At 37.2% G+C, this 20,929-nt stretch overlaps 1 pseudogene across 9 annotated transcripts in view; it reads right to left on the bottom strand.

The window, feature by feature from the left end:
* LOC144338753 (MICOS complex subunit MIC27 pseudogene) overlaps nucleotides 1-20,929 on the bottom strand; it is an 86,504-nt pseudogene that overhangs the window by 46,185 nt on the left and 19,390 nt on the right. For 2 of the 9 annotated variants that reach the window (XR_013413117.1, XR_013413119.1), the window contains exon 2: nucleotides 3,331-3,350. The exons of 6 other annotated variants lie outside the window; for them this stretch is intronic. The product of XR_013413117.1 is annotated as an MICOS complex subunit MIC27 pseudogene, transcript variant X5 (transcript). Of the gene's footprint in view, nucleotides 1-3,330; nucleotides 3,351-8,411; nucleotides 8,506-20,929 lie in introns of all 9 variants that reach the window. One more of the 9 variants, XR_013413114.1, reaches the window with a different exon arrangement.

The following is a 20,929-nucleotide window of genomic DNA, read 5'->3' as shown; positions in this document are numbered from 1 at the left end:
CTCTTGGATAGAACTGATCCACATGTATGTACTTACTCGGTGTGTCCATGAAAGGACGGACAAAACAGGCACCTCCAATTCTATCATGTCGCTGACATCTCTCTAGGATTTTTCTTACACATCCTAAAGGACTCTACTTCATATTTATACTAACATAAGTATAATATAGAAATACTACATCTATATGGGCTGGGCACGGTAGCTCACGCCTGTAATCCCAGCCCTTTGGGGGGCTAAGGCGGGTGGATCACTTGAGGTCAGGAGTTCGAGACCAGTCTGGCCAAAAGGGTGAAACCCTGTTTCTATTAAAAATATAAAAGTTAGCTGGGCCTGGTGGCGCATGCCTGTAATTTCAGCTACTCAGGAGGCTGAGACAGGAGACTCGCTTGAACCCGGGAGGTGGAGATTGCAGTGAGCTGAGATCATGCCACTGCACCCCAGCTTGGACAACAGAGCAAGACTTCGTCTCAAAAAAAAAAAAGAAATATTACCTCTATATATCTCTATAACTTCTCCTCCCTTTTGAGCCATTATTATAATACAATAAAATCCTCAAAATTATATACTCAGTTATATAATTTTATATAATCAGGTCAGAGGAGAATCGTAAGAAATTTTTTTTTTTTGGCATTTTATTATCATTCTTATTTCTGGTTCTTTTATATTAACCCTGTGGATCTGAGTTACCATCAAGAATTATTTCCTGGCCAGGTGCGGTGGCTCACGCCTGTAATCCCAGCACTTTGGGAGGCCCAGGTGGGCAGATAACCTGAGGTCGGGAGTTCGAGACCAGCCTGATCAACATGAAGAAATCCCGTCGCTACTAAAAATACAAAAAATTAGCCAGGCATGGTGGCTCATGCCTGTAATCCCAACTACTCAGGAGGCTGAGGCAGGAGAATCGCTTGAACCTGAGAGGTGGAGGTTGCAGTGAGCCGAGATCGTGCCATTGCACTGGGCAATAAGAGCGAAACTCTGTCTCAAAAAAAAAAAAAAAAAAGAATCATTTCCTTATTACAACAGTTTTGTTCTTAACCACATCCTTTGTGATATTATTAAATAGATCTCACTTCTCTATGTTGTAAGCTCACAAACACAAATATGGAAATACTGCATACGATACACATATATGAATATAAGTATATAGTGTATAGGCACATATGCCAGCTAATACATAAAAAATATGCATTCATACTAGCCTCTATAATTATTACATAATTATGACTGGTACTCTGATTTTTCATAGGAATTTCAATTACAGTTTGGGGTCAGTATTCTTCATTCTCAAAAATTAGCTTTTCTTACAAGGTAGGTTTGCTAAGAACACATTCCCAGTTTTTGTTTATCTAGCAATATCTTTACCTTGATTTAAGAATGTCAGTCGTGCTTCAGGTAAAATTTTGAATTTACTTCTTCTACACTATTAATATGTCATATACCTCCACTGTGGCCTTGATTTTTACTGTATTATTAGAGTTTCCTTGTACATCAGCCATTATTCTTTTCATGCTTCCAAGATTCTTTTTTACTTTCATAATTTTACTGTGATGTGTCTAAGGGGAAATATATTTGCAATTATTATACTTGGAATTCTTTACGCTTCTTGGATGTTTAATTTTTTTCATAGTATAGAAAAATTTCAGGTATTATTTCTTTAAATACTTTTTCTCTCAGCTTGTTATCCTCATGTTCTGGCACTACCATTGCACATATGTTGGTATTCTCAATGGCTTCTGGCATTTCTCTGAAACTGCATTTTACTTACTTCTTTATTCTGTATTTTTTAAACTGGATGATTTCTATCAATCTATCTTCAAATTCAATGATCATTCATTCTGCCAGTTAAAATCTAGTGTTAAACCTCTCTAATGAACTGTAATTTTTGTTACTATACTTTACAACTCCATATTTCCATATAGTTCTTTTCTATAATTCTTACCTATTTATTTATATATTTTCTAGTTGCAAAATTCTTGTAATTATATCATTGCCTCCTGAGGTATGGTGTCCTCTAGTTCTTTTAAGATATTTATAATGGCCAATTTGAAATATTTGTCTGCTTAGTAACACATCTTAGGCCTTCAAAGGTGGGATGTTTTGCCAGTCTTCTTCCCCATAAGGTCACATTTTCTTACTTCTCTTTATGTCTCAATTATTTCTGTTGTTGAAAATTAAACATTGTCAGTAATATATGGTAGCAATACTGGCTACCATCATTCCAGGACAAGGTGTTAACTATTTACTGTCTTATTTTTACTAATTGGCTATAATATTTTAGTGAAGTCTATTTCTCTGACAAGACCAGCCTGACCAACATGGAGAAACCCCGTCTCTACTAAAAGTACAAAATTAGCCAGGCGTGGTGGCGCATGCCTATAATCCCAGCTACTCGGCAGGCTGAGGCAGGAAAATCACTTGAACCAGGGAGGCAGAGGTTGCAGTGACCCAAGATCATGCCATTGCATTCCAGTCTGGGAAACGAGTGAACTCCATCTCAAAAAAAAAAAAAGGGTAGGAATACGAGTCCCTCATGGTAATAAACAAATAAGGGAGAAGGGAGGTCTTGTGCTTACAGTATTTTGCTAAGGCCTGATTAGTAAATCTAGCAGGGGTACTAGAGTTGCAAAGTAACCATGGTAAAGAATGAGCAAGGAAAATGGTAATCAATGAATGCCAAATCCAGGGGGAATATATCTTAAAATGTTTCACTACCTTATCATGACACCATTCTGTATCTAGACTGTAACAGTGTGAATAGTCTGGTTGGGATAGTGTACTACAGTTTTACAAGCCTGTGGAAACACTACAGATGACAGAAGGCTAAAAACACATGACAACTGAATTTAATACCTGCTTCTAGACTGGATCCAGTATTAAAGAGGTTAAAAATGCTATTAAGAAAACATTTTTATAAAACACGGAAGGTAGTTTAGACAAAAGTATTATATCAGTGTAAATTTATGAGGTTGACAAATGTCCTGTGGTTATAAGGTTATAAGTAAGGGTGCTTAGGAAGCAACCACAGAAAGTATATTTCAAAACAGCTAAAAGATGTGGAATGTTACCAATACAAAGAAATGATAAATGTTTGAGGTAACGGAATACCAATTACGCATTGTATGTATGTATCAAAATATCACATGTGCCCCATAAATATGGGTAAATATTATGTATCAATTTAAAAAACTGTCTCTAGACATCTTGCCAAATGCCCTCTAGGGGGCCAAAACCACCCCTGGTTGAGGACAACTGGACTAAATGCATCAGACATTCGATCCTACCTGAGCTCTATGAGGTTAAAGAAAAGGGATGAGATGAAGGATAACTTACCTTGAATTTTGCTGAATTTGCTAGAAAACAAATAAAAGCAACTGAATGATTGAAAAAGGAAGAAAACACGAATCTCATAAAATCACTATACCCTTCTACCTATTCCCTAGAGATGAAAGGAAGAATATTGACAAGACAATCTGTTTCTTATAATATAAAAAACTAGTATATAGATGCCAAGCAGAATATTCTCTACAATATAGGAGTAAAAGTAATAGATCTGGAGTTAGGAGGCATGAGTTCTCACTAAATAGCTTCATTTCATTGGGCTTCAGCTTAATGATCTGTAAAATGGAGGTGTCATGGGAAGGCAGTAGAGAGGGCTGTAAATAGATTTCTGAATTTTTTTAATTCAATAAATGTCAATGACTTACATTATAGGTACAATAGTCAGAGTTAGTATATAAATGATGAAAAGACAGATCTCCTCCCGCAAGGAGATTACAGTCTATTAGAATGACAGACAAAATTTAAAAAAAAACTACAATAATATATATAAGCATTATAATAGAAGCATGCACAAAGAGCAGTGGAACCCTAGAAACATAACCCAAATCTGCTTAAGGAAATCAGGAAAACCTTTACAAGGAAGTGGCATTTGAGCTAGAACTTGAAAGATGAATGAGAATTTTGTGAGAACACAAGAAGGGGGAAGATATTCCAGTTAGAAAGGCAACTGCACAGAGATTTGATGCTTTTTCAAAAAGAATAGCACATTTAAGGAACTACAAGCACTTCAGTGGTGCTAGAAGATAAATGGAAAAGAGGTGAAAAGAGATCAAGATGAACATCTAGACTAAATTATGAAGCTTATATGCCATTACAACTGTTTTACTACTGTAGATGATAATTCAAAACTTATGTGGTAGACAGATCATCCTTGTAGTAGTGTAGAAAATAAGATTAGAGGGGAACAAGCCAAGAGACCAATCAAGTGATTACTGCAATAGTCCACATTAAGGTAGTGAAGGCCTACAAAAGGACAATGGTTATATGGACAAGAATGAAGAATACTGAGGAAAGAGAACGGGCAGAACTTAAGTCTGAATGTTGGAGGGATTATAACCAATGTTTACTGAGAATTTTGCTAAGTACCTTTTTTTTTGTAACACTTCATTTAATCCTTGTAATACTTCTAATAGGGATGGAAAGCAGTCCACGTGCTAGAAGCTAATTTGCCAAAGAATCAGTTTGCCATATTTACCAAATATTTGTTTTAGGGAATATTTATCCTGGATATATTTATATTTAATAAATGTATCCTTGGTTAACTTAAAAAAGAACAAAGAAAGGACACTGGCTGTAAATAACTACTGTGGTTACACCAGTCCAAAATTCTGGAATATTCCATAAGTCAAAAATAGTAAGTGAGAAAAACAAGTTGCAGAATAAGTAAAATATAGGTAAGTATAAATAAGTAAAATAAGTAAAATACAGATAGCGTTTTTTTAAAACTTTAAACTTTAAACTTTTTAAACTTTAGTAACATGGAGAATGCCACCTTGTTATTTATTTGTATACAGCTATACAGTAAAAGTATTTTTTAAATGCATGGATATATGACTTCAGAATAGGACTTCATGGTGGTATGAGATGGAAAGGTACAAAGAGAGATTCAATTGTATCTACGATGTATTAATTTCTTAAAATCTGAAACAAATATAGTAAGGGATAAGATTTGTTAAAGCAGGGTAATGGTAATAAGTGTTCGGTATGTCATTCTATGTATTTTGTTTGAAATATTTCATTTAAAAAACTCCTTTAAAAACTTTAGATGCTAAGTTTGCTATTTTATACAGAATAAAGTCCAAGTTACCAAGGAAGGTACTCTGGGTTCTGTACACTCTAGACTCAAACTGCTTTTCCTATTGCATCACCTACTGCTCTCCACCTAACATAACCCATATGTCACAGACAAAGTCAATATACCATTCTAGGCTGGGTGCTGTGGCTCGCGCCAGTAATCTTAGCACTTTGGGGAGCCAAGGCGTGTGGATCGCTTGAGACTTGGAGTTCGAGACCAGCCTGGCCAAAATGAAGAAACCCATCTCTACTAAAAATTTAAAAATTAGCTGGGGCTGGTGGTGGCACATGCCTGTAATCCCAGCTACTCAGGAGGCTCAGGCACCAGAACTGCTTGAACCGGTAGGTAGAGGTTACATTGAGCCGAGATTGCACCAATGAACTCCAGTGAGACTCTGTCTCAAAAAAATAAAAATACCGTTGTAAATATGCCATAAGCCTGAAAAAAAAATTATTTTGCTCTTATTTTCTCTCAGAATATCCTTTTTACCAATCTATATCGGGAAAAATTTACACTAATTCTTGAAAGCCAAACACAAATTTGACCACCTCTCTGAAACCACCTTTGAAAACCAAATTCAGAATTAGCCTTTCTCTGTGTTCCACACCATGTAGTTTATTCCTTTACTATTACAACATGTTGCATTGTCAATTTCTTGTTCACTGAAGATAAGGGTTTATTACTGTTGTTGATCTTATCAAAGAACCAGATTTTGGCTTTTTAAAGTTTCTCTATTATCTGTTTGTTTTCCACATCATTGATTCCTACTCTGTTGTTTCCTTACTTGTACTTACTCTAGGTTTACTCTGCTGTTCTTTTTCTAGCTTCCTAAGGTAGAAACTTTGGTTACTGACATTTAGACTTTTCTTCCTTTATAACAAAAGCATTTAAACTATAATTTGCCCTCCAAGCACTGCTTTAGCTACATTCCATGAATTTTGACATGTCATATTGTCATTACCATTTGGTTAAAAATATCTTCTAATTGTGATTTCCCTTTGACTCATGATAATTTAAAATTGTGTTGTCTAATTTCCAAATATTTGGAACATTCCTAGATATTTTAATAATTTCTATTTTAATTTTACTTCCATTGTGGTGACAGAACATATATAAATTTCAATCATTTTAAATTTATCAGCTGGGCACGGTGGCTTACATCTGTAATCCCAGCACTTTGGGAGGCTGAAGTGGGAGGATCACCTGAGGTCAGGAGTTTGAGACCAGCCTGGCCAACATGGTGAAGCCCTGTCTCTACTAAAAATACAAAAATTAGCCAGGCATGGTGGCATGCACCTATAATTCAGCTACTCAGGACGCTGAGGCACGGAGAACAGCTTGAACCCAGGAGGCAGAGGTTCCAGTAAGCCAAGATTGCGCCATTGCACTCCAGGCTGGGTGACGGAGCGAGTGAGACTCTGTCTCAAGAAATAAATAAATTTATGAAGACACACACAAAAAATTTATCAAGGCATATTTCATGGTTCATGTTGAATATATGATGTACACTTGATAAGAATATCTACTTCACAAATTGGGGAAGTAGTGTTCAATACTTATCAATTATATTGAGGTGGTTTGTAGTATTCCTTAGATCATCTATGTCTTTACTAATTTTGTTTTTTTGCTAGAAATTCTATCAAGTGCTCAGAGTAGGGTGGTAAAAATCTTCAGCACTAATTGTAAAAGTATCTTTTACCTCTTAATTTTGTCAATTTTTGCTATATATATTTTTTATTTTTATTTATTTATTTATTTTTTTTTTGAGATGGAGTTTCACCATTTCACCCAGGCTGAAGTGAAGTGGGGCAATCTCAGCTCACTGCAACCTCTGTCTCCCAGGTTCAGGCAATTCTCCTGCCTCGGCCTCCAAAGTAGCTAGGATTATAGGCACCCGCCACCATGCCCAGCTAACTTTTATATTTTTAGTAGAGACCGGGTTTCACCATGTTGGCCAGGCTGGTCTCCAACTTCTGACCTCAGGTGATCCGCCCACCTCAGCCTCCCAAAGTGCTGGGATTTCAGGCATGAGACACCGCGCCCAGCTGCTTTATATATTTTTAATCATTGGTCATATAAATTTATGATTGCTACAGCTTTCTGATGAATTGATACTTTTAACATTATGAAAAAAATCCCTCTTTATTTCTGATAATACTCTGTCTTATGGTCTATTTTGTATGTATTAATAGCACCACCCCACCCCTAGCTTATCTGTACCTTCGAGGGTTTTTTTTTTTTTTTTCTTTTTTTTAAGACAGAGTTTCATTCTTTCGCCAAGGCTGGAGTAAAGTGGCACAATCTTGGCTCACTGCAACCTTCACCCCTCGGGTTCAAACAGTTTTCCTGCTTCAGCCTCCCGAGTAGCTAGGATTACAGGCACCCGCCACCATGCCTGGTGATTTTTTGTATTTTTAGTAGAGATGGGCTTTTGCCATATTGACAAGGCTGGTCTCGAATTCCTGACCTCAGGTGATCCACCCACCTCAGCCTCCCAAAGTGCTATGATTACAGGCATGAGCCACCGTGCCCAGCCTGTACCTTTACATTTTAAGTAAATTTCATGTTGACAGCATATAAACAGGTCTTGCTTTTTAATCCATTCTGATAATCTCTGACTTTTAATTGAAGTGTTTAGCCCATTAACAGTATAGTTGCTTAAGACTCCCATTTACTTATTTTCTATTTGCTTTCTGTTTTTTGAACCTCTGTTCCCCTTCTTCATATCGCAATGCAAACAGGGATGTGTTATTCAAGTAACAATTTCAGTGCCTACCCACATTAGGGTTTTTACTGAGACTGCACTCAGTAAAAATGTAGAATAAATTAATTAGTAAAACCAGATAAACATAAGATGTAAATGAAAACTTAAGGGGCAATTTCATTCAACATATACTGACAACACTATATATTAACTTGAAAAATAGAATAATTTATATTCAGCTCTGGAATACACTTAAATGTTATGATTGGTGGTGCCAGAAATTTACAATATTTCATATATAACAAACAGAAAGGTACCAACTCCATATAACTACAAAGCTCTTCTCTTTTTTTTTTCAATTTTCCTTACTCTATTTCAGGGACTGGTATCATCATCTCTCAAAATCATGACAAGCACCAATCTAAGAAACACTTCACACCCTTTTTCTCTTTGAACCTGTTCTTTTCTGGTACATACCTTTCATAATTAGGTTCTGATTTTTTAACTCTAAGACTTACTACCAAAAATAAAAAATCAAATAATACAGAAAAGACCAGACATGATTACTCACACCTGTAATCCCAGCACTTTGGCAGGCTAACGCTGGAAGATTGCTTGAGCCCAGGAGTGCTGGAGACCAGCCTGGGAAACATGGCAAAACCTTTCTCTACAAAAAAACACAAAATTAGCCAGATGTGATAGCAAGTGCCTATAGTCTCAGCTACTTGGGAGGCTGAGGTGGTAAGATTTATTGAGCCTGGGAGGCTGGGAGGTCGAGGCTGCAGTGAGCTGTGATTATGCCACTGCACTCCAACCTACATGACAGAGCAAGACCCTGTCTCAAAAAAAAAAAAAAAAAAAAAACACACACACACACACACACACACATACACACACAATACAGAAAAGCATAAATAAGAAAGTAATGAATTACCCAAACTGCCATCATCCTAAAACATTTAACATTTATTGGACACTTTTTGGCATATAATTTAGCAAGAAAAATGTGAATGTATTAAAAACATAGTTAGAAATAATTTCATTAACCTGGAAACCTGGGATTATACCACAAAGTGGCTACTGGGAAGAGGGGAACTGACTGGAAAGGAGCACAAGGAAACTTTCAGGAGTACAGAAAATGTGATCTATTATGTCAAGTGGAACACCTATGATGCATTTTAATGTATGTAAATTATACCTCAATATTTTAAAATGGGGTTATTTTAATGCCATTTATTATATACTTTATTTCAAATTACTCCATTTTATTTTAGTTCCTATAAAGACAGGAAAATGAGAGCAAAATGACAGTGAAGGAGTTACTAATGTTCAGATAAATGTTATTTCACAAGAAATATAAGTACCTACAAAAGGATCATTGAAAAAACTTTTTAATAAAAAGTAGGGTAAAACATTTTGTATTTATTTACATATATAAATATATATTTACATATAAAATAAAATTAATAAAATAAAATAATTGAACGAAATATATTTACATACATACATTATATATAATATACATATTTAATATATATATAAAATGTTTTACCACATAGTAACTTTAGAGTAAGTACTGGCACCATACAATGAAGAATAAGATTACCACTCGATAATTATTCCTACACCTTTCAGAAAAACATTTTATTGTGCAATCTTAACTCCCTCAGTTGCTCTTCTAGTTCAATACTTACATGGATTCAATGATTAGCACCAGCCCACTGTCACAGTTCTTCTATTCCAGTGTTATTTTCATTTACTTCTTGGTTAACTATAATTGACTGTTAAATACCTTGATCAAGAAGGGCTTACAGATGCTAATTCCAATAGTTATTTTATATTTGATAACATCTGCCAGTCTCCTTAATATTTACAAGACAATTTGTCTGGTTATAAAAAAAAAAAATTGTGATGTGCTCCAGTCGTTATGGTGAACTTAAGTGCAATAGAAAACCTCACCCAAAGCAACAGAAAGTAGAAATGCTGAATAAAACATAACAAAACAATAAAAATACATAAGAAATATCAAAAGGATGAGAGGAAGTTCCTCAGGTACCAGAAACAGGGCAGAACTCAGAGCCACTGTTGTAAAGTCTGAGTAACAAATGTGGCCTCAAAGCATGAAGAGGTACTTAAAGCAGGAGCTCCCTGAATGAGACCAAAGCACTAATTACCCAAAAAAGAAAGTGACAATTCACAGTTCTACAAGCAACATATAAAAGTAACCTTTCGGCCGGGCGCGGTGGCTCAAGCCTGTAATCCCAGCACTTTGGGAGGCCGAGGCGGGCGGATCACAAGGCCAGGAGAGCGAGACCACAGTGAAACCCCGTCTCTACTAAAAATACAAAAAATTAGCCGGGCGTGGTGGCGGGCGCCTGTAGTCCTAGCTACTCAGGAGGCTGAGGCAGGAGAATGGCGTGAACCCAGGAGGCGGAGCTTGCAGTGAGCCGAGATCGCGCCACTGCACTCCAGCCTGGGCAACAGCGTGAGACTCCGTCTCAAAAAAAAAAAAAAAAAAGTAACCTTTCCCCATCACCGCCAACAGTAGTTGTGTCCAGTTAATTTTATCCCAATAGAGAAAGGATATTGTACTAATACTACAAATTTGCACTTCCTTCAGTATCATTTTTATGTCTTTTATTGATTGGATAAGCACTGCCATTGAATTAATTATTCTTATCTTTTACCCATTAATCTATGATTTTTCTTACTAATTCCTTGAAATGGCATAAATAGCAAGCCTTTACCTTTTTTTGGAGCAGGGTTTTACTCTGTCTCCCAGGCTGGAAATGGCACGATCTCAGCTCACAACAACCTCCACCTCCTGGGCTCAAGGGATCCTCCTGCCTCAGTCTCCTGAGTAGCTGGGACTACAGACGCACGCTACCACACTCAGCTAATTTTTGTATTTTTGGTCGAGATGGGGTTTTGCCATGTTACCCAGGCTGGTCTCAAACTCCTGAGCTCAAGTGATTGTCTTAGCCTCCTGTGAGCCACCATGCCCAGCCAAGCCTACCTCTTATACACAAAGCAAGTCTGTTTCTGGCATATTTTATCATAAAACGTTTTATCTTTAAACTTTATATATTTAAGTCTAATTTTATTTTTAAAAATTCAGTTCTTTATTCGGAAGCTGTAATTTTCAAAATTGAAAAAAGTTAATTTTCAGAAATATTAAAATGTTCTAAGTCTTCACAGTTTCAGCAATCTCCTACATCATCTATTACTAAAAAATTGATGCAATGGCCGGGCACAGTGGCTCCCACCTGTAATCCCAGCACTTTGGGAGGCCCAGGCGGGTAGATCACATGAGGTCGGAAGTGTGAGACCAGCCTGACCAACACGGAGAAACCCCGTCTCTACTAAAAATACAAAATTAGCCGGGCGTGGTGGCACATGCCTGTAATCCCAGATACTCAGGAGGCGGAGGCAGGAGAATCACTTGAGCCCGGGAGGCAGAGGTTGCAGTGAGATGAGATTGCGCCATTGCACTCCAGCCTGGGCAATAAGAGTGAAACTCTGTCTCAAAAAAAAAAAAAAAAAAAAGATACAAGTCTTAACACAGCCTGAACAAATTTAAACAATCACCTGGAGTCAATCGTTTAAAAATGATTTATGTTTAAAAAACAATCATTTTTTAATTATTTTTCCAAGTTTTCTTTCCTTCATGGGTTAATTTCATACAGACCAAAGACCCCTTGGGCAGACAAAGCAGATTTCTGACCAAAGAATACTACCACAGATGAAGACCATTTCATAACGACAAAGAAGTTAAGACAGGCTTAACAGTATTAAAAGTCTATGCAGAGTTTCAAAATAAATTAAGCAAGAATTAATAGAATTTCAAGGAAAAACAGACTAATTCACAATTAGATTGAAAGACTTCAATATCTCTTTCTCCATAAATGATAGAAGTGGATAGAAAAATCACTAAGGATATAAAAGACTTGAAAACTCAAATGACTTACTTGACCTGGCTGGTATTTTATAACTCTTCAGCCAACAATGGCAGAACACACATTTTTTAAAGAACACATTGAACATTTACCAAGACATACCATATTCTGGGCCATAAAACAATCTTGAACCAATTTTTTAAAAATGCAATTCATACAAAGTATATTCTTTGATCATATGAGAATTAAAATAGGTAACAATCACAGAAAGATCTCTGGAATATCCCTAAATATATGTAAACTAAATAGCACATTCAGGACCAAAAAGAAATCAAGAGGGAAATCAGAAAGCATTTTGAACAGAATCAAAATGAAAACGTCAAAATTTGTGGGATGACACCAAAAAAATCTATGTAGAAAAAAACCGCACAAAATGCCAATTTGAAAAAGAAAAATCTCAATTCAGTGACTTGGAGTTAAGAAACTAGAAAAAGAAGAACAAATTAAACAAAAAGCAAGCAGAAAAAAGAAAATAATAAACACCAAACCAAAAATCGATGAAATAACTTCCTTAATATATTTTCTTATCTTCCTTTTATCTTTTAATTCCTTAAAAGACACAAACTACCAAAGAATATAGAGGCCGGGTGCGGTGGCTCACACCTGTAATCCCAGCACTTTGGGAGGCCGAGGCGGGTGGATCATTTGAGGTCAGGAGTTCAAGACCAGCCTGGTCAACATAGTGAACAACCCTGTCTCTACCAAAAATACAAAAATTAGCTGGGTGGTAGTGGCGTGTGCCCGTAATCCCAGGTACTCCAGAGGCTGAGGCAGGGGAATCGCTTGAGCCAGGGAGGTGGAGGGTGCCGGTGAGCCAAGATTCCGCCACTGTACTCCAGTCTGAGCAACAGAGTGAGACCCTGTCTCAAAAAAAAAAAAAAAAAAAAAAAAAAAGATACAAACTACCAAAGCTCGTTCAAAAAATATATAACCTGGCCGGGCACAGTGGCTCAGGCCTGTAATCCCAGCACTTTGGGAAGCTGAGGCGGGCTGATTACCTGAAGTCAGGAGTTTGAGACCAGCCTGGCCAACATGGTGAAACCCTGTGGCTACTAAAAATACAAAAATTAGCCTGGCATGGTGGTGTGCGCCTATAGTCCCAGGTACTTGGGAGGCTGAGACTCAAGAATCGCTTGGGAGGCTGAGACTCAAGAATCGCTTGAAGTCCAGAGGCGGAGGTTGCACTGAGTCGCAATCACATCATTGCACAGTGCACTCCAGCCTGGGCAACAGAGACTATCTCAAAAAAAAAAAAACAAAAACAAAACACCACACAGAAAGAAATCAGCCGGGCATGGTGGCAGGCACCTGTAATCCCAGCTACTCGGGAGGCTGAGGCAGGAGAATGGCGTAAAAACCCGGGAGGCAGAGCTTGCAGTGAGCTGAGATCCGGCCACTGCACTCCAGCCTGGGCGACACAGCGAGACTCCGTCTCAAAAAAAAAAAAAAAAAAAGAAAATATTTATTAATATGAAACAAAGCAGACATCAGAACAGGAAAGATTATCAAAGGATAAAGAGAAATCTCATGAAAAGATAGCTATTTCCCCAAGAACACATAATAATCTTATAGGTATATGCACTTAATCAAAGGTTTTCAAAATGAATAAGACAATAAATGAGACATGAAAAAACAAGTAGGCATATCCAAAATTAGTCTGAGATTTCAACACTGCTCTCTAAGAAATTAACAAGTAAAAAGTCAGAAATGATATGGAAGGCCTGAACATTACTATCAAACAACTTGATATAATGATAGAACACTTTAAGCAACAACAGAATACATATTCTTCTCAATTATATGTAGCATTCACAAAGACAGATCATGTTTTGGCCTATTAAATAAACCTCAATTAATTATTTAAAAATAGAAAAAAATACAAGGTGCATCCTGAGAACATACAAATTAGAAATGAAAAACAAAACAAAACAAAATCTGGAAAATTCCCTCAAACAACTGGATATGAAACAAGAAACTCTCAAATAACACATAGGTAACAAAGTCTCTGAGAAATTAAAACATGGATTGAACTAAAGAACAATATAAATACAATATATTAAAACGTATAGGATGCAGACAAAGCAGTGTTAACAGGGAAATTTATAGCATTTACATATACATTAAAAAATAATATCTAAAATCAGTAACCAAATTTTGTGTCAAAGGAACCAGAGAAAGAAGAGCAAAGTAAATATAAAGATGAAGAAAGGGAATAATAAACATTGAGAGCACGCATCCAAAACAAAAAACGAAAAAACAGAAACATATAAAAAATGAAATCAATAAAACTAAAAGCTAAGGCCGGGCACGGTGGCTCACACCTGTAATCCCAGCACTTTGGAAGGCCAAAGCGGGCGGATCACCTGAGGTCAGGAGTTTGAGACCAGTCTGGCCAACATGGCGAAACCCCACCTCTACTAAAAATACAAAAATTAGCCGGGCGTGGTGGCGGGCACCTGTAATCCCAGCTACTCCGGAGGCTGAGGCAGGAGAATCGCTTGAACCCAGGAAGTGGAGGTTGCAGTGAGCCGAGATCGTGCCATTGTACTCCAGCCTGGGTGACAAGAGCAAGATTCCGTCTCAAAAAACAAAAAAACGGCCGGGCGCGGTGGCTCAAGCCTGTAATCCCAGCACTTTGGGAGGCCGAGACGGGCGGATCACGAGGTCAGGAGATCGAGATCATCCTGGCTAACACGGTGAAACCCCGTCTCTACTAAAAAATACAAAAAACTAGCCGGGCGAGGTGGCGGGCGCCTGTAGTCCCAGCTACTCGGGAGGCTGAGGCAGAATGGCAGGAACCCGGGAGGCGGAGCTTGCAGTGAGCTGAGATCCGGCCACTGCACTCCAGCCTGGGCGACAGAGCGAGACTCCGTCTCAAAAAATAAAAAAATTAAAACAAAACAAAACAAAACAAAACAAAAGCTCATTATTTGAAAACACTGACAAAACTGAACAACCTCTAGCCAGGCTCACAGAAATAGCGAAGATATAAATCATCAGTACCATAAAATGATGCCAAAGACATTAAGAGGATAATGAAGGAATACTATAAACAATTCTATGCCTATGAATCTGCTAAGTTACATGAAATGGAATGATTATGTGAAAGACACAGACTACCAAAATTTGCCAAGAAAACCTGAATAGCTCTATTTCTAGTAAATAAGTTGAATTGAAAGTTACAAACCTCCTAAAGATGAAAACTGTAGGCCTACATAGTTTCAATGGTGGATTCTACCAAACAATCAAGTAATAAATAATATCAATTCTACACAATTAGTTCATTAAATAGAAGAGGAGAGAACATATTCCAATTACGAGGCTAGCATTACCCTGATCACAAAAGCAGAGAAAAACATTACAACAAATGAGAATTACAAATAAACCCAGACATTTACATTAAATTGGTTTTTGACAAAGGTACCAAGAACATACAATGGAGAAAGGACAGCCTCTTCAGTAAATGGTGTTGGGAAAGTTGTGTATCAACATATAGAAGAATCAAATCAGACCTTTGTCTTATACCATATACAGAAAAGAACTCAAAATGAATTAAAGACATTAGACCAGAAACTGTAAAACTACTAGAATAAAACAGGGAAATGCTCTACAACATTGGTCTGTGCAAAGATTTCATAAATATGACCCTCAAAAGCACAGACAACTAAAGCAAAAATTTTAATTTAAAATAGTATTGCATCAAACTAAAAGGTTAACTACACAGCAAAGGAAACGATTGAGTAAAGCAACAACCCACAAACTGGGATAAAATATTTGCAAATCACATACGAAATAATGAGCTAATATTCAAAATATATGGAACTCCAACAATCCAATAGCAAGAAAACCAAGAATCCAATTTAAAAACGAGCAAGGAACCTAAACAAACATTTCTCAAAAGAAAACATACAAATGGCAAATGGATATGAAAAACTGTTCACTTGCAAACTAAAACCACAATGAAGTATCACCACCTCATACCTGCTAGCATGGCTATTACCAAAAAGACAAAAGATGTTAAGTATTGGTGAGGGTGTGTACAAAAGGGAATCCTTGTGCAGTTGGTGAAGAATGTCAATTAATATAGCCATTATGGAAAACAGTACAGCTTCCTCAAAAAACTAAAAATAAATGTACATATAATCCAGCAATCTCCCTTTTGGGTACATATCCAAAGGAATTGAAATCAGTATGTCAAAGAGATATCTGCACTCTTGTGTTCATTACATCATTATTTATATAATAGCTAAGATACAGAAGCAACCTACATGTCCATCATCAGATAAATGAATAAAGAAAACATGATATACGTACATAACAGAATACTATTCAGCCTTAAAAAAGAAGGAAATCCTGTTGTGACAACACAAATAAACCTGGAGGACATCATGTGAGTGAAAAAAAGCCAGGCACCAAAAGACAAATACCACAAGATCTCACTTATTTTTTTTTTTTTTTTTTGAGATGGAGTCTCACGCTGTTGCCCAGGCTGGAGTGCAGTGGCGTGATCTCGGCTCACTGCAAGCTCCGCCTCCCGGGTTCCCGCCATTCTCCTGCCTCAGCCTCCTGAGTAGCTGGGACTACAGGCGCCCGCCACCGCGCCCGGCTAATTTTTTTTTGTATTTTTAGTAGAGACGGGGTTTCACTGTGGTCTCGATCTCCTGACCTTGTGATCCGCCCGCCTCGGCCTCCCAAAGTGCTGGGATTACAGACTTGAGCCACCGCGCCCGGCCGTTCTCACTTATATGTAGAATCTAAAAAAGTCAAACTCATAGACATAGAGTAGAATAGTGGTTACCAGTGACTGGAAAAGTGAGGTGCATGGGGAAAGGGGAGATGTTGATCAAAAGGCAAAAAAATGTCAGACATGAAGAATAAGTTTTAGTGATCTATTGCACACAATGGTGAGTATAATAAATAATAATGTACTGCATTTTTCATAATTGCTAACAGATTAGATTTTAATTGTTTTCACCATTAAAAAACTGGTAAGTATGTGAGGTAACAGCTTTAATTAGGCTGATTCAATCATTCCACAATATAAACATATATCAAAATATCACACTGTGTCCCAAATATATAATATACACACTGTTTAAAAAAATTTTAAATAGGAAACTACAAGTCAATCTAATGGGCATAAATAAAAACTTGTCAACAAAATATTTACGAATCAAATCCAGCAATATAAAAAAATGATAATACATCACAATCAGCTGGGTTTCATACAAGGAGTGCAAAGTAGGTTCAACATTTTTTAAAAACTCAGTAAATAAAAAATGTAAAAACTCAGTAAAAAAAAAAAAAAAGTAAATAAAAAAATTCAGTATCAGTAGTTTAACGAAGACCGCACAATCATGTCAATAATACAGGAAAACACATTTGGCAAATTCAACATATTTTTACAATAAAAACTCTCAAAAAACTAAAAATAGAATGGAGGTGCTTAACCTAATACAGGGCCTCTGTGAAAGAACTACAGGTAACATGTAGAGTGGAAAACTACTAGTAAAGTATGCCCTCCCACTCTGCCCTATTCAATATTCTATTAGAAGGCCTATAAAGCCAGAAAAACAATTGTAGGGCACATACATTGCAAAGGAAGAAATAAAGACTCTCATTTGCAGAAAACAATTGTGTGTCTGGAAAATATCAAATAATCTGTATCTATAAAAACCTTTTAGGCCAGGCACGGTGGTTCACGCCTGTAATCCAGCACTTTGGGAGGCTGAGGGGGGCGGATCACAAGGTCAGGAGTTCAAGACCAGCCTGGCCAACACAGTGAAACCCCATCTCTACTAAAAATACAAAAAAATAGCTGGGCGTGGTGGCGGGCGCCTGTAATCCCAGCTACTCGGGAGGCTGAAGCAGGAGAATCGCTTGAATTGGGAGGCGGAGGTTGCAGTGAGTAGAGATCGTGCCACTGCATTCCAGCCTGGGCAACAGGGAGAGACTCCATCTCAAAAAAAAGAAAACAAAACAACAACAACAAAAAAAACAAAAAACCTTTTAGAGCAAAAAAGGTGAGTTGAGCAAGGTTGCAGAACACAAGGTCAATAAACAAAAATCAATCATGTTCACATACAGCAGCTATAAATTACTGGAATTTGAAATGAAAAAATACAAACAATACAATTTTAATCACAGCACCCCCAAAATGAAGTTCTTACATCATTTTTTAAATCTAACAAAATATGTGCAGGCCTTATATGCTGAAAACTACAAAACACTGATGAAATAAATGAAAAAAGATCTGGATAAATAGGAAATACTAGGTTCATGAATCAGAAGACTCAGTGAGGTACAAATGCTATCCAATTTCATCTAATAGATTCAATAACATCCCAACCAAAATTTCAGCAACGTCTCCTTGTAGCTATTGCCAAATTTATTCAAAAATTTAAATTAAAAAGCAAAGAAATTAGAATAGTGAAAACAATCTTGAAAAATAAAAAAGGTTGAAAGCTCAGACTACCTCATTTATAGACTTAAATATTTAGTAATACCATGTGGTATTGGAGAAACAATACAAATATCAATGGAAAAGAATAAGCAGTCCAGAAAAATACTATGCAAACCTTGTTATTTTCAACACAAATGCAAAAACCATACCATATAGAAAGGATAATCTCTTTTTGAGATGAAGTCTCGCTGTCGCCCAGGCTGGAGTGCAGTGGCACCATCTCGACTCACTTCAACCTCCACCTCCCAGGTTCAAGCAATTCTCCTGCCTCAGACTCCCAAGTAGCTGGGACTACAGGCGCCTGCCACCACACCCGGCTAATTTTTTGTATTTTTAATAGAGGCAGGGTTTCACCACATTGGCCAAGCTGGTCTCGAACTCCTGACCTTATGATCCACCCGCCTCGGCCTCCCAAAGTGCTGGGATTGCAGGTGTGAGCCACTGCGCACGGCCTGCCCTCTCTTTAACAAAGCATGCTGAAACAACTAGAGGACCACATACCAAAAAAGTGACAACATATTACCTCACTCATTATTCAAATATTAATTAAAATGGATCATGGACCTAAAGGTAAAAAGATAAACTATATGACATCTACAAGGAATAATGTAAGAAAACATTTGAGCATTTTTAGAAACTGTAATAAAGGTACAATATTAATGCTAGTGGATAAATTTTGTACAGGAACTTAGGCAGTTATAAAACCACTTTACATGTATAGTCAAGTAGAACAAACAAATAAATATAGATAACAGGACTCAGTTTTCTTATATTAGAGAAAGAAGTTTTTGGTTTTTTTGTTTTTGTTTTTGTTTTGTTTTGCTTTTTTGAGACCAAGTCTTGCTCTGTCGCCCAGGCTGGAGTGCAATGGTGTAATCTCTGCTCACTGCAACCTCCGCCTCCTGGGTACAAGCGATTCTCCTGCCTCAGCCTCTCAAGTAGCTGGGATTACAGGCTTGCACCACCATGCCTGGCTAATTTTTTGTATTTTTAGTAGAGATGAGGTTTCACCATGTTGGCCAGGCTGGTCAGGATCTCCTGACCTCGTGATCTGCCTGCCTCGGCCTCCCAAAGTGCTGGGATTACAGGCATGAGCCACAGCACCCAGCCTGTTTTGTTTTGTTTTGTTTTGGAGACAGAGTCTTGCTTAGTCGCCCAGGCTGTAGTGCAGTGGTGCAATCTTGGCTCACTGCAACTTCTACCTCCTGGGTTCAAGTGATTCTCTTGCGTCGTGGCACATGCTTGTAATCCCAGCTACTCAGGACACTGAAGCAGGAGAATCGCTTGAACCCAGGAGGCGGAGGTTGCAGTGAGCCGAGATTGCACCACTGCACTCCAGCCTGGCCCACAGAGCAAGATTCTGTCTGAAAAAAAAAAAAAAAAATTAGCTGGGTGTGGTAGTGGGCACCTGTAATCCCAGCTACTCAGGAGGCTGAGGCAGAAGAATCACTTGAACCTGGGAGGCGGAGGTTGCAGTGAGCCGAGATCGTACCATTGCACTCCAGCCTGGGCAACAGAGCAAGACTCGGTTTCAAAAAATAAATATATAAATAAAATAAGCAAGTATGAGAGCTAATCTCAGATGAGAGTCAGATATCACTGTACAATCATGTTTACTTTAATGGACACACAGATAGCTACATACATATGTATGTAAAAATAATTAGATACAACATTACAATGTATACATACATTTTCTAGCTTTCTGTTTAGGACGTACAGAAGCAGTGCTACCTCAGTAACTAAAAGGGCACTCAGTGCTCAGACCATGGTTTCTAAATGTATTTTTCAATAAAAAGTACCTGGGCTCCTTATTAAAATGGCTAAAAGTAAGGCTGTTACAGGGAGAATACAAGATAAGCCTATACTATCTTATACCAGAAAGTAAGCAATAGCTCCAAAAAAGATGTGGGATTATGTATAATTAACAAATTAATAATTATTCACAAATCTAGAGTGATAGAAACAAATGACCAAATAAATAAGGGAGAGAAAAAAAATCTTCCTTAGAGAAAATTTCCCAAAAATACATACATACATACAGGTAGATACCCCTCCAGATACGGAGGTTAATTCTGCTTCTCTTAAATGTGGACTAAATTTAGTAACTCACTGCCAACGCACAGAGAACGGAAACAGAAAAACAGTAAGTTTACAGTGGAGAAACCTGGCAACCTGAACTAAGTGATTAAGAGTAACATCCTCAGTAATAAGTAACGCTAAAATCATATATATATATACACACACACACACACGTATATATACACATATATACATATTTATACATATGTATGCACAAATATATACAAATATACACATATATACATATATACACACATACATATACATATATACACATACATATATATACATATATATATATATATCCTGATATGAAGCTATGAGAAGGGTACGTCTGTGTGGTATTCTTCCCCAAAATCCATAATATCAGTTTAATCATGAGACTATATCAGACAAATCCAAATTGAGAAATATTCTACCAAATACCTAACCAGTACACTTTCTAAATCTGTCAAGGTCATGAGAAACAGGAAAAGACTAAGAAACCATGGGGACTATGATACTTTGGATTGCACTATGAAAAAACCATTCCAAACCAAATCATTTTTTAAAAATTAGAGATATAAATCCAACGATATGACGAAAATCAC

This window comes from Macaca mulatta, chromosome X, assembly GCF_049350105.2.
Source record: "Macaca mulatta isolate MMU2019108-1 chromosome X, T2T-MMU8v2.0, whole genome shotgun sequence".
NCBI lineage: Eukaryota > Metazoa > Chordata > Mammalia > Primates > Cercopithecidae > Macaca > Macaca mulatta.
The sequence above is the reverse complement of the archived record's forward strand: the minus strand, read 5'-3'. Positions and strand labels throughout refer to the sequence as shown.